At 38.9% G+C, this 14,725-nt stretch overlaps 1 long non-coding RNA gene across 1 annotated transcript in view; it reads right to left on the bottom strand.

Annotated features, from left to right (window-relative positions):
- Positions 1–2,948: 2,948 nt before the first annotated feature.
- The window catches only part of LOC134170200 (uncharacterized), a 92,912-nt gene continuing 81,135 nt past the window's right edge, over positions 2,949–14,725 (bottom strand). The window contains exon 4 of the long non-coding RNA XR_009967154.1: positions 2,949–3,198. This is a non-coding gene — a long non-coding RNA (uncharacterized LOC134170200). The remainder of the gene's footprint in view (positions 3,199–14,725) is intronic.

Consider the following 14,725-nt stretch of genomic DNA (forward strand, 5'->3'; position numbering starts at 1 on the left):
AGTGTCAAAGGAGGAAAGAAATTTTAGCTGAAATTAGAAGTTTTGTTCCTTTTTTTCTCTTTTTGATTTTTTTGCCTTCTTGTTCTTGCACTTCTTTTACTATAGATCAATAATAATTAAATGAAGAGGAAAAAAACTTTCTAGAATTATTCACTCTCTTTTTTCTGTTCTTTCTAACAATAAGGGATAAGCAAAGGCTTGATATATTCAGTGTATTAAGCATGTCAGTTTACTGAAAAGAATACAGAAAAGTTTGGAAGAAAGTCGTCTTAGGGTAGGAGGATAATGATTCAGATCACATTTTAAAGTCTGCAATAAACTCATATTATAAAATATGTATTCACTTCACCCCAGCCTTACTAGTGCTTTTTCAGCCAAAGATTCCTAGAGTGAAAACGGGATGACAACGCACCATGAGCATCTGGTGAGAGCGAAGTACAGTATGTTCCATGACAGAGCAGGGATATGCCAAGGCCATCTCCTATTGCCTAAAGCAGCTGCCATTTGTATCTCCAGGAGGGGAAGTATCCCCTGGTAAGCTACAGCTCAGCTGGGTATGAGAGCTACACTATACCCAGCAAGCAAGCTTAGATCCTACCCTGCCCAGTGGCAGCAGGATGCAAATCTGTGCCCAGCTGGATAGGGAAGTTAATGTGATAGCCCAGCTCACCGTTAAGTCACTGTGCTGGATCTGGAAGGATAAATAAATAAATAACAGAGCTGCATGAAGCACCGTAAAACCACTCGTTTGCCAAATATCAGCATTGTGGCTGAAATTAAGTTTTCCTCACTCCTCCTGTGCCAGGATGCACTCAGCACTGGCGCATGAGAAAAACTAAACTCATGGCTGTGGAGTTTTTAAACTGAACCTCCCCATGGAAAGTCAAAACCTGCTTAAAAGCAGAGAAAACAGCCTCAGCTCTATTCAGTCTCCCAAACAGGTATTGTGGGAATCGTTGGGAAGCCCCTGAATAATGTTTTACCATCTGAATTATTTCATACATCATAGATTTGGAAAATCCCAACACAGATTTGGAGCCAGTAGTGACATGCGGAATTGCATTTACTGGTTGTGAAAGCTAAATAACTCTTCAGAGCCTTCCTTTTCTTAATAAAAAAAAAAAAAAATTAAAATCTTTCCATGAAGATCTTCTTTCAAACTAATAACATGTCAAATATTGCAAACTGCCAGCTGAAGAAAGATGGAAAAACTAGCAAATGTTCAGAAGATGCAAGAAAAGGGAGTCTGTCCCCATCTCCCATTGAGTCAATTAGTGCTGTTTCTGACTCCAGTATGATTTGGACAAAATCCCAAAGGATCATCTGTTTCTTTTTGGGGCTGTTCTCCTGTTCAGTCTAGGGCTTAAGACAAGTCTAAAGAACATCTTAGAAAGACCAGAAAATGAGTCAAACCTAAGAAGTTGTGGTGAAAAAAGCTTAAGAAACAGATGAAAGAAGGAGGAAGAAAGGATACAAAGGATGAGGCACAGTGGAGAAAAGGGAAAGATCATTCTGAGATGGTACAGAAGAAAAATAGATGAGTGGTAATGATCTATGAGTGGGGGAGAACCTGTTTGAGGGAGAGAGGCAGGTTTGGACAGCAAAGGGAAGCACAAACAAGTGAAACAGAAAAACAGGAAGGAAAGCAAAGCAAACTGGTAGATATAGAGGAAAAGCAACAGGAAACCTGCAGTGCCCAGTATCCTTTCTTGACCACTAGATGCAGGAAATCACACTTCAAAAGAACAGCCAAGAACTGGAGACCTGATAAGAATGATACAGATGCCATCGCCACCAGATCAAAGTGTTGTAGGGACGGAGAACATAGAAGGAGGAAAAGCAAAGGATTAAAGTAGCAAGAAGTTGATCTCAAATGAGGCTGGAGTCCCTTTTTTTTTTCTTTCAATTTTCAACCCAAAACATGTCCAGCTTGTTTCTCTAAGCAGGGAGGGTGACTCCCTGGGATATTTCAACTACTCCCAAGTCAAGTTCCATTTAAGCTTCACAACCTACAGCAAATGCAAATGCTTTGCTTGGCACTTCTTCTTCATTTCAGTCTTGATCAGCTGCAGCAGCAGTGCCAGTGGCTGTCCACAGCCCTTTGGCAGAGTTTTCCTAGCTGCATCTCACCTGGGACCCAAGCTGCTCTGCTCCTCTCCAGCCCCAGCCTCAACACCCACAGGGGCATCTTTGCACGGTCCCAAGTGAATGAGGTACAGAAGGACACACAGGGTTAGGCTGCTCTTTGGGGTGGAGTTTCCCTCTGTGAAACACTGATTTTGTAAGGAGGAGGAAGACTGTTCCCTCCCGACATTTGCCAAGGGAAAATGAGGAATTGTTTGGATCCTGACCAGAGGGCCATGGCTACATCCAAGCCCTTGCAAATTGACTTGGCAAGAGAGGATTCTCCTGAGGAGTGGGGAAAACCAGAGAGATGTCAGTCAGAGAAGTAAACACCATATGCTTGTCTCACGGCATCTGACAGTAGTGAAGTGGACAGAGCAGAAAGGCTGGCAGATCTGAGAAATAGGGCAGTGTAAATCAAGACACATTCTCCTTTCTCTGCTTCCCAGAGGAGCTCCACAGACATGAGCAGTGTATTCCTCCTAAATCCAGGGGCCCTTCAAAGCCGATTGGTGTTTTTCATACTGATTATTTATGCTAAGCCTTGATTGAATGAACTGTAGGTTACAGAGAGGTGACTTTTCTTGAAATGTATGAGATAAATCCTTCTCGGTCTAGAGGGCAAAGAGTTAGTGAGAGAAAGGGAAAGACTACAGAACATTTAATATGGTGTAATTGGTTCTAAATAAGATCTTCTCCAGCTACATATTTTTTTATTTCCTCAGTGCTGAAAATTTTGCAGGCAAAGTTTGCCCAATACCTTCACTTTTCACAGTAAAATGCTGTCATTTGATTCACGTGAGGGTAGTGAAGGTGGAAGACAACTGTTCTCTGGTGCTCCTTTGCTTTACTATTCCACCTATTCTCTACTTTAAATTTGTATCAGGGCCACAATTCTCTCTCTAGACTTTTCCAGAAATGCTATTAAACAGTGGAGACAGGCTGCAGAGACGCCAGCGAGACTCCAGTCCATGAGCAAAACTCATTCCTTAAGTCCATCAGTAATTACTCACGTGGCATTCAGCCCATCAGGTTGCTATTGCTTTTTACGGATGGTTTTAAGCATTCAGAAAACTTTCTGAAAGCCCAGAGAAAAGATTAGAGCTATGGAAATAAACAGCCTGCAGACAAAAAAAGGTAGGTTGTTGATAAGACAAGTTGGTGAGGAAGTAAAAACCTTGCTAGGAAAATATTATTGAACTTTAAGTTAGAGCAAAAGCTTCTGAAATGTGTAAAGCTGTATTAACCCCACTATATATTGATACCTATAAGAAGAAATAGCTGAATTAGAAATTTTACAAGTGTAATCTCTGACAGGCTTTACACCAAATATTTACTTCTTTTATTCATCAGGTTAATAAACTCATAACCTTCTCTTGCGCTGGTCATTTCCTGGTGGGATTCAATTTTCTCCTATCTGGCCGCAGCACGCTCAAGTGTTCAAAGCAAGTTTCAAACACAGGTATATCTTCAGAGCTGCCATTCAGCTCGGAGGAGGTGGCTCTGAAGCCACTAGCTCTGAACCATTTCAGCTCAAAATCAATGGGAATTTGCTCATGTTGCGAGTGTAATTTTAGCCATTCAGGAGTGCCATTCTGTTCGGCAAACCTTTCTATTCCTCTTGTTAGCTCAACCCAGGAGTTTCCTGCCTTTTAGTTTAGAATTAGGAAAGTTTTGAGCTTTTTCGGATCTGTCTCAATTATTAGCTCTAGAAAACTGATATTGAGAGTACAAAACCTTCCCTCTCGTATGATCCTTCCCTTTTTGTTAACTTGCACACAGTAATGCACACAGTAAGTCTGCCTATTTAAGTAGCTAATATCAGTATGACATAGAAATTACACTCTAGGACATGGACTGTATTTCGTCTGACTATGCACATTTTGTTGGCGTTTCTAGCTTAAGCAACTATTAAAAATCTCCCAATTCACTGTAAAAAGAGTACAGCAGGAATGCTACCTGTGAGCAAGTGGATAGTAAACAAATACAAAATACACCAAACTGGAGGATCATTAAAGAAAAATAATCAACTAAATAGTCCATACTCTGAATGACTATTTTTTTTTTTAATCAGGGGAAGTTAATGAAAGGCCATAAAGCAAATCATTGCAAAAAGAATCTGAACCATAACCAGTAACACAGAGAAAACTTTGTTTAAATATTTTAAATGTTGTAACATAATCAAGTTCTTTTGCACCATGTCTAATCCAATGGCTCTTCTTTACTACATTCTATTTTTGATTTACTATTTTACTGTTAAAAATCACTCCTGTCCAAAGACATATGAAAAATCCATCTTTTTTCATTGTATTATTTTTATATTCTTTTTTAATGATATGGTATAAAAATCCTATTCTAATAAAGAACGTATATAGCATAAATACACTAAGACACTTTTATATCAATGGCAAGAATCTGTAGTCATTTAATACCCTGGTATGATGGATAAAAGCTCAAAAATAGCTTCAGAGGAGTAACCTTTGTGCTAAATTAACAAAAATAAATATTAACTTCTGAAAAATGTGATAGAAAATCTTTACTGCAAACCCCAAAGTATTTGTTCAGAAAGATATATCAGTTCCTACCCCAACTCAAACGAAAATGGTCATTTTCATCTGCTAAATATTTCCCGGGAATAATCATTGTGTTTGGTGAAAAGCTGAACAAAAGATCACATCAGAATGAAGATTTGTGAGCAAAGAACATATCCTACATGAAACCAAAATATCAATTTCCTCAGTGCCTTTCTGCTAAAGCTCTTCCTCTTCAGTTCTTCCTAACCAACTGCACCCAGCTTCCTCATGTCCCAGTTCAGTAACCAGTACCACTGCACAGTCAAAAATAAATGTATCTTTTTTATGTGGGACTGTTTTATTTCTCTGCCTTTTTTCACCAGTATATCCCAAGTTGGGTCCCTTTCAGAAAATAACACCTTGTTTTTGTTTAAAAAAGAAAGAAGTAAAATAAGCAGAAAACTACTTTTCTCTGCAGGAATTCACTATTTTTTATGGTTTAATATCTCATCTTAAAAAGCAGAAGAATATTTTTCAAACTTCAAATCCATTTGCCAATCAGTTTTTAATTGCTTCATTCTGCCACTCCACTGCAAAGTCTTCCTAACACCTCGCAGCGTGATTGTTTCCTGCTAACAGAGACATTTTGCAGACAGATTGAGTGTCAATATTATTAGCAGCAAATTATTCACATTGCGTGAATAGCCTTATAATCCTTAGTTAGTGTGAATATTCAGGAACCTATTGTTTTAAAAACGATAACTTTTAATAAGCTCTTGTGGTTCTGATGGCATCTTATGGATGTTATCAAGGGTTTTGGGCAACAGAGATAGAAATGTTATTCCTCTGACTCAAAGAGTGACAGTGACACCAATACCAAGATTGTCCCTAAAATGCTGAAGGCTGCAGAAAACACGTGTAACAACCTTGTGCCCATACTATTGGGCACTAGTACTTTTCTGCTTGTGTGGTACATAGATAAAGGTAGAGAATGTGTAGCTGTATCAACCAGTTTGCTGCTAAAATAGCCTTTCACTGTTTATTTTCCAGCTAAGTCAATTAGGCAAGGTGGTGCATCAACATGCAGTATGTGCTGATTTCAGATATGTTGGCAGGATTTTAAATAAACACCAATGAAAGGAGTATACATCTGTTAAAAAAGAAGGCAAGCTTCTAGGGAAATAAATACCAAAGATGGCATGCTATAACCCAAAACCACAGAAATTGGAAGACTGTTTTGTTGTTGTGTTGGTATTCTTTTCTGTACATTATTTCATTTCCCAAATAGCACTGCTGTGAGATGGCTTTTGGGCTGTTTTTTTTTTAACAAACACAAAAATTTAATCTTTCTCAGTTACAATGTTGTCTAGTTTGAATGCATGCATAAATAAATGTTGATCATCTGCTTTGGATCTAACTTTATGTGAAAGAATAAAGAGGTAGTTTTGAGCTATCTAATTGAAACACTGAGACCTGCCCTATTAATTCCAATTTTATGTCAACATGTGTGCTACCATAATTCAAAGAACCTGACTGTTCCAAGCCTGGTCAGGATTCATATAAATTGTGAAGGTAGAATCAGCCAGTACTTTTTTGCAAGGATACCCCCTGATCAACAGGGCTATGCTCTGCAGGCACATCAGCCCAAAGATGTGTGGATAAAATAGAAGGGGAAAGTGAAGTGTTCAAGGTCAGACAGCAAAATATGACAGAATCAAGAGTAAAACCTAGAGACCTTAATCCCAAGATCAGTGTACTACCTGCTGTATCTATAAGTCAATAATTATCCCAGTGTAACACCTAAATACCATTTTTGATGCATTTGGCTCACAAGTTGGTGCTCCCTCTCGTCTGATTTGTCAAAGCTCCATTTGATGGATTTGTTCCTGCCATGCTACAAAGGGTTAAGAGATGCCACCCACCAGAACAATGACTTTTATGGACAGCATTTTTCCTCCTCATCCCCCCAGCCTCTGCTTTATTAAACACTTGGTCAGTTATCTTAAAAATTAACCATATGGTGCTGTTTGTAGGGTATAGATTCAAGGCTCAGGAAGGGCATGATCTGTTTAGCCTCTCTGGGCAAATGATTTCAGAGTGAACAACACAGTCTATTTACTGTCATTAGTGGAACACAAGCGGGAGACTAGGAAACTTTTAAAACCATGGATCTACAAATAAAGAAACTAAACTACCCTAAGAAATAATCTGATGACAGTAGCATATAGAAAAAATGTGAGAAACTGTGAATGCATTGAATTGTTTCCAGTGTATTAGTATACTTCAATCCGTTTGCCATCACTTATTAATTGTACAGCCACAGGAACTGAGTGAACTACAACATCTGTGAGTCCCCATCATGATTCAGAATATTTGTTTCATCCATGATAATGCCATCTGACTACTCGCTTTATGGAAACATACAGGCAACTAGTTATTGCTCAGATAAAGTTTTGGGGAATAGATATTCTGGCCAGGGAAGTGTTTATATTCCCACAAACATAGTCTTGCATGGATTGAATATTTGATGTTCCTTCTTCTGTTGCTCAAAAAAAAAGTTATATTAATCAAATCAAGAGGAAGAAAAAATAACTTGTGATCTAGGTTACTAATATCTGCCAATTGGCAATCTTGAGCATCAAAACCATGGACAGTTTATAGGACAAAAATTTGGCAGTGTACAGTCATGCAAATAATTACTAAAAACGAATCAATTTTATGAAAAACTGCACGTAAGCAGAAAAAAGTCACTGTAATATGAATAATTTAAGCAACTTGAATACACAATATTGAGCTTTCTTTGCAATGTCATCAAAATCATAGAAATGGCAGTTAGAAATAGTCTATACTATTCTGACTCTGTAACCCATGGGAAGTTATGTTACATCTAGGTGACCTGTGAGTTTGTCCGTCTCAAAAATGGGTATTTTAAATAATATGAATCTAATCTCAAGGCTGTTCTCAGTCCAGTTAGTGTTTGGGAAATGTTCTCAGATCACTATGCTATATTAGTTCAAACAATGATGATTATTATCTTTCAGGGATTTTTATCCTCTGTGAAAAGCAAAAAGAATTACTGGCCAATTTTGTCTAGTAAATGCTGAATACTTGGAACACTTCCCGTACATACTCATTCTGTGGCTTTCTTGTGTCTGACTTATGTTTATCTTCATTAAGTGGAATAATGCAAGTCAAAATAGCTACAAGTAAACTGTCTGCTGGAGAGGGAACAGTTGTTAGTTCATGGGAAATGGATCGTAAAAAATGTGCTCCTCTGACTTCAGAAGAGCTCTAAATTGATCCATTTCCAGTTCAAAACTCCTTAAAGCATACTGAGCAATCTCACCTGATACTTCATCACCTGATGATGGTGATGTCTTTCTAGTTCAGAGGGGATGGATTACTGTGAAAGTTTTTGTCTCTATCAAAGTTCACAGAAAGTCCTGATTCGCATGGGAAAGTGGGGAGAACATCTATACTTACTGGAAGCCTGTTCAAATAAGCAATTGTCCTGAGTTCTTTGAACTTTGGAAGAGGTGGAGATGCAGTCATATAGAAGACGAACTACTTCCCTTGAAGGAGTACAGCACATATCTGTGCAGATTGATGGAGTCATAAGTCACTAGAAGCTAACCTGGGTACAGCCTGAGGTAAAGCTGAAAGCTAAAGTCATTCCAGGTGGGCTGGTAGAGGGAAAAAACAAATCCTAGACATTCACATATGAGGTCGTAACTTCTGTTCCATTGCAGCCCACATATAAATATTTTAGATTTATATTTTGGAAGTTTTAAGCCTCTCTATAAATGCATTTAACTTCAGGTTTTATTTTAAAATGCCTCTTGAGTCAGTGAGGTGCCACACTCCCTCAAGGATTTCAGGCAAATCTCTTTCGACCAATCCAAATCCATAAGCCAAACCATATGATTCCAAAATACCTTCAATTGCCTCCTGGATCAAATGTCCACATCTGGAAATGATGGATATTCTCTTCCCAGCTGCAGAAGAGGGAAATTCTGCATTAGGCTAAAAACACTGTGTAAATTGCAAGGGAGAAGGGTCAGCTTTCTAAAATTACAGTGGTCAAGGCAAGTCAAGCACTTTAATGGCAGGCTCAGATCCAAGATCAAAATCATTTTACAAATCTTCAAGCAGTTCTCCCTATAAACATGCAGAAATTTTTGGTTGGCTTTATATGAAGATAGCCAATGGGCAGCAAATTCTCAAAGGTAAAGACTAACCTCCCTTCACAAGGGACACAAAGCAGGTGCGCTCCGCAAGGATGAAACTGTGCCCCAAATTCTATTGATATAAAGCAGGAGAGAACTTTCTGGTGGGAAATGGCTGTAAATCACAGGAAGATCAATCGAAAACAACAATTCAAAGCTGAAATTACAGTTTTGAGCTCACCCTGTTGAAATCTCTGTGTCTAAAATACACTTAAAAATGTTAAGGAATTTGTTGATCAATTACAATAGGAAAAAGAAAACACTTTAATGAAGAAAATGGGAAGCAACTGTAGAATTTATGAGATGTATGACTGAATTTAAACAGACCACTTGTGTTATCCTAAGTACCCCTTTTCTTAACTTTATGTATAATTATCCATGCTGAGATGTCGTCTTCCTTAGTCTAATAAGAATCACTCTCATATTAAGTGATACACAAAGAATTCATTGGAAGGTATGTCACTGCACACCATCATTAGCAATAACAATACATTAATAATTAAGATGAAGCAAATAAACCATTTGTCTGTCTATGCCTCTGAGTCATTACTTCACAAAGTCTTGTCCGGGAAAATCTTGCTACTTCCAAAAGGAAGCACCTTGTGTCAGAGCTTAGGTAGAATGAAAGCATTCTCTAGAAAGGACCACAGTATAGACTGTATAGAGGTTTTCTTATGTTACATTTCTCCATTCAGGTAGCTTGGAAATACATGAAAATGGTGAAGCAAAAGAAAAAAGTATGGTCTGAAGATCTCTGAAATTACAAGATCTCAAAGCCAGGGTGTGCAAATCAAAGTGAATTACTCCTAAGCCAAAGAAAAATACACTCAAGTTTGGAGATTGATAGGACTGCACATTCTTGTCAGATACCCATCTAAAACTCTTGAGTGGGGAGCAAATCTTTCAAGATAGCTTTCTCACAATATTTCTAATGGCTTCTGTTTTTAAAGAGGCTAGAGATAACAGGAAAGCAGTACATATCCATGTTATTTTGACTCTTGCATCTAAGTGGTGGCTGGAATACAGAGAACTAATGCCAGAGCTGACGTAAATAAGCTTACTCAAAGACAGTGAGACAACACCAATTTACACAAACCAAGGTTCAAGCCTGGGAAATTTAGATACACACAGCAGTTTAGATAAGATACATCTAAGCAAATATTTTAGGTATGTATACACATCTATATATAACACTTTCTAAACCACTTTAATCTCAATCTACGTATATGGGCTGCTTAAAAACAAGAGGAATTTGCTCTTGGGAACTGAGTTGGAAGGATGAGAGAAAGTTTAGAAAAGTTCCTACTCTGCCTGATTTATTTCCTACCCACAAGTTTAGCCCCAGAACATCCAGTGAAAGAGGCTACTCTTCCAGTGTCATCACTGGAAGGAGAAAAGAAAAAGTCCTTTTTCCAGGGGGCACTTCAGAGGTGCTCTGAGCCATACGGTAGAGGATCTTCATCCCCCATTTTCTACACAGGACTCCTTAGGAATGACACTGATATAAGTTAATGCTCCTAAATAAACAGTTTCCCTAAAATGAGGCCATTTGATTGTCCTAGAAAATAAAAAATATACTAAATAATCAGCTCAAGCATACGATTAAATATTCCAGAAGTTTACTTCCAGTTTGAAGAGAAGACATACTTCTACTTCTAGTGCTCTGGTCAAGGAGTAAAGTTGTTTGACTCAATTCCCCACTCTTTAAAAGGAGAATGGGCCTATCTCCCAGAAAAACACAGAGGTTTCATGAGTGTTTAGAAAGCACATCAGAGATGGATACTTCAATGTGCTTTATTTGTTCTGGTCCCCCATCTTTCTCAACCTATTCCCCATGCCTCTAGCGGGGTAACATGAAACAAGAGCATTGCAATACTGTGCATTTTTCTTGGCAAAAAAATTAACCACAAAGTCCAGGGTTTGTATTTTTTTAAGCAATATTCACACAGGGCTCAAATTATGCGCATAAACATTGCTAATGTATTTGCTATTAGTCTGTGTGACACCTTATTCCTTTAAGTTTGCATCTCTTGCCATGGACTAGGAAAAGTCGTTCCTCTCTGAGAGGGCTAGTTAAGATGTATCTTGCTGTTTCCCCATATCTTTAGTATGCAGGGAGCGCAGAGATGGAGATAAAAGGAGAAATGTCTATCTTTGAGTCCTCTGCAATACAGAATAAGTTATCAACCTACTAACATGCATGTCTGAATAGACTCCTTTGGCAGGAGGGAGATTTTATCTGTCCTGACATGTGAATTCCTCCCTCATGTCAATCCATGAAAGTACTAAAGAATAAACTCTCTAGTAAAATGAATGTGGCATACCACTGGGACTTAGAGAGCATCATATTTTCCCCTAGTTACTTTTTTTTTAATTCTCCAACTGAATCCTTGATATCCATATAAATTAGTCACTCTGAAGAACTACTTGAAAATCCACTGCTTTAATCTCGTGCTTGGGGAGGGTGGCTCACTCCACCAAGCCTTGAGAGTTTGTTGTCTATTTTTTCCTCTTCAACTGAGCGATGTGCCTGCACATCCAACCCCCACACAGAAGTGTTCAAGTAGCATTTGTGCTGGAAGCTTTGCAGCTGTGCAAGTCAAATGAGCAGGCACTACGTTGCCCTCAGATCTGGTAGGCCCCAAGGTACAGATATGAGCAGTCAAAATGTCCTATTTAGCATCATGAAGTGCCCACCCATGCGCGAGGGAAAAGGATGCGATGCTTTGAATGAAGCTGACACAGCTGCAGTTACATTGTAGGGGCATGAGTGGGAAAGTCACATTGGTCTGTTTGCAGATGAATTATCAATCTGGTTTCACAAATATTTGTCTCCATGCTCATCACCAGTACAAGGGCTCTTCATTCACCAGTCTCTACAGCACCTAAACCAAGGCTGTCTCTCTGCTGAAATGGATCCCTTAGTCTTCACTTATGCAATAATTTCACAACAATAGTGGTGGTATGAGAATAATCACTTTTATATAACAAAACATAACCAAAATAGTAAAAAAAAAAAAAGCAACAAAAAAAAAGGTAACGTAAAAATTGACCATATTTTCATCTTTTGGTTTCCAGTGATTACCCCTAGATATTTGTGATGTACTACACAACATACCGGTTTTCACTGTATTCTGTCAAAGGCAAGAAGTTATACATTGATTTGTGGTGTGCCCAAGGTTTTGTGTCTCAGTTTAGAAATTTAACTGCTAAACAATTATTACTCCTTTTTACTAATATTTATAATCAGGTACACTCCAGACTCTAATGCCCTTCTTCACTTTCCCGTATTTTATTTGCACTGCTTTTATTTTCACCTGCTTTTTGTGTGCACTACATCCGATGCCAGTTGCAGTCCACTATACTGCTTGCCTTCTATTCCTTTTCATGTCTGTACATCTATAGCTAGAGTGTTGACTTCAAAACAAACATAAAAACTCAAAGTAAATCCACCAAGTACTTGATGGCCTGGATATAAACCCATGAAATGGGCTCATGGACAATGATACCCTCTTCCTTTTTGTGAATTTCCAAGGGATATCTAGAGATTTGATAGGAGCCTACACACTGAACTTATAACCAGAACCCTAAGTTTTAAAAAGTACACAGTTGAGGACTACATAAACAAATGTAGCAGCCTAATAATCCTTCAGACAAGAAAGGCAGGAAAAAACAAGAACCAAGTGAAGATTCTGGACGCAGATCAGAAGCATATTAGGCTAATGAGAGGCAAAGGGATTGAGGCGCTGCTACATAACAGGCCAAAGGAGCACCCTCCAGGATTTCTGCAACCTGCCTGTGGTTTCTTCTTCTGCTTTTAGATGAGAGACACTCCCTCTTTCATGAACAGCCTCCAGGGGTGGATGATCCACTGTGTCTATTTGTAATTGAACCAGGGACGGAAGAGCCTGGAGAACAATGCTGAGGTTGCCAATGAGTGTGCTACCACCAGCAGCGCATGCTTCTGCCTTTAGCTCTCTAACGAAGGAGTCTGAAGTTTTGCCACAATAATAAATGGATGGCAGAGGGTTGTAATGTACCTCATTCATTGCTTTAAAAGAAATCATTTACACCCAAGGGGACATTTTCAAACTGCTGTTTTCAGGTCTTTTCAGCTAAGCTAAATTAAATCTTTTTAAAAAACTTAGAGGTGAGTTAAAAATAAAAACCACTACCCTCTATTTTATGGATCTAAAGATTTTCCAATAGATTAAGACTTTTCATTTCTAATATTACAAATTCCTCATTTTGAGTGCAAAACTAGGGGGAATGGGGAAGAGACTTGGGTTTGGAGTTTGGAAAGGTCTTGGTAGGAGCTTCCTTGAACCTGAAAAGTAGGAAAGGAAATAAACCCCCAAAGCACACATCCTTATCCTCTCTTTTCTTTACCCTGAGCACCAGCTGGAAAAATAGAAAGCCTACAAACGTATGCAGCATTGACTTAAAAGTTACAAATGCAAAAGCAACCTGTTAAAGGAGAAGAGTCACACACTGGGTTAAATACAGAGTGGAGAAAGAAAACAGCACTAATCAGCTGTTTCATATCTGTCTCTCTCTAGACACATATGCACATACACACACAAACACAGCAAATGTGCTTGATCCTGCCCGTTTCTATGCAAGAGCGTATCACAGAGTAGGCGATAAATCATCCACTTGGGCATGTGCACACAGAAGCCAGCTCGAAAAATACAAGAAGCAGAGGAATTGCCATATTGAATCAGGCTGTTGGTCCATCAAGTTGGTATCATGCCTCCAGCGGTGGCAAAACCCTGATACTTCAGAGGAATGCAACCCTCAAAATCCACAGAGCACTTAGCTCGGTCCATAGGTGGGGGAGGGAAAAATATCCATCCTAACCCCTGCAGGCAGTAAATGTGTGTCCTATAGAGCAAGCTTGGATTTTCCCTATGCAGGGCTGCAACTGTAATTGCTAGTTTGAAGCAGGACAGCAGAACAATGTTTGCAAACATTCATTCACATAAAAAGCCGCTAATTCACTTTGACATCATTTGTGACCCTTTTCCAGGAAGGTTCATTGGAGCAAGCAGTTTTGTTTGTGGAAAGCAAAAGTTTGCTAAATACTCTGGAAGTGCTCCTCTCGACGTTTGTTTCAGAAATGACGTACACAAGCTTTTCATTTATCTCTGTGCCTTTCAATAACCCATACAGGAAACAGAGCTGCATGATGCGCACTCGAGCGGTGAAATGACAGCTTTCAAATGGTGGCTCGCAAATACTCAAAGAAACACACGACAGATCAAAACCAATGTGTGGGATGCAACTTTTGCAAATAAAATACTGTGTCTCCTTGAGGAACAGCCTGACATTCCTGGAAAATCATCCAGAGTATTTAACCCAACCTCTTGTATCAGCAAAATTCACAGGCTAGTTACACACTTTTGGGCTGAACCCAAAGTCAGTGTAAAGGGGAGGTTTTTTTGTCACCTATTTCTAGATCAATTTAAACATGCTATGTGCCACTGAAGAGTTTAAATGTCGAGGAAAAATACTTTGCTGTGTCCTTTCCTGCCCACTTCTGCTCACATATTTAGTCACCCCTGCTCGCAGTGAATTTTCCTGTCCCAAACCTCACCTGCAACAGAATTCCCCTGCAAACCCCCAGATCTCTTCCTTTTTATGACTAAGGAGATAGCAGGGAACCACAAATGGTTTTCACAACAAATTGGCATCTTTATCTGGTTTAACAGCACATAAAGCTTACACAGAACTTGTCTTTCTTGTTCTTAATTAGAAGTGGGCGTGAGGGGCAGGAGACAATGGGGATAGAAAGAGACACAAAAACAAAGGGTGAGCTCACAAAAATAGTTTTGTCTGGGGTCAGAACGATACTGTTACATT

This window comes from Pezoporus occidentalis, unplaced genomic scaffold, assembly GCF_034315485.1.
Source record: "Pezoporus occidentalis ecotype Australia unplaced genomic scaffold, CSIRO_AGI_Poc_V1 ctg11, whole genome shotgun sequence".
NCBI lineage: Eukaryota > Metazoa > Chordata > Aves > Psittaciformes > Psittacidae > Pezoporus > Pezoporus occidentalis.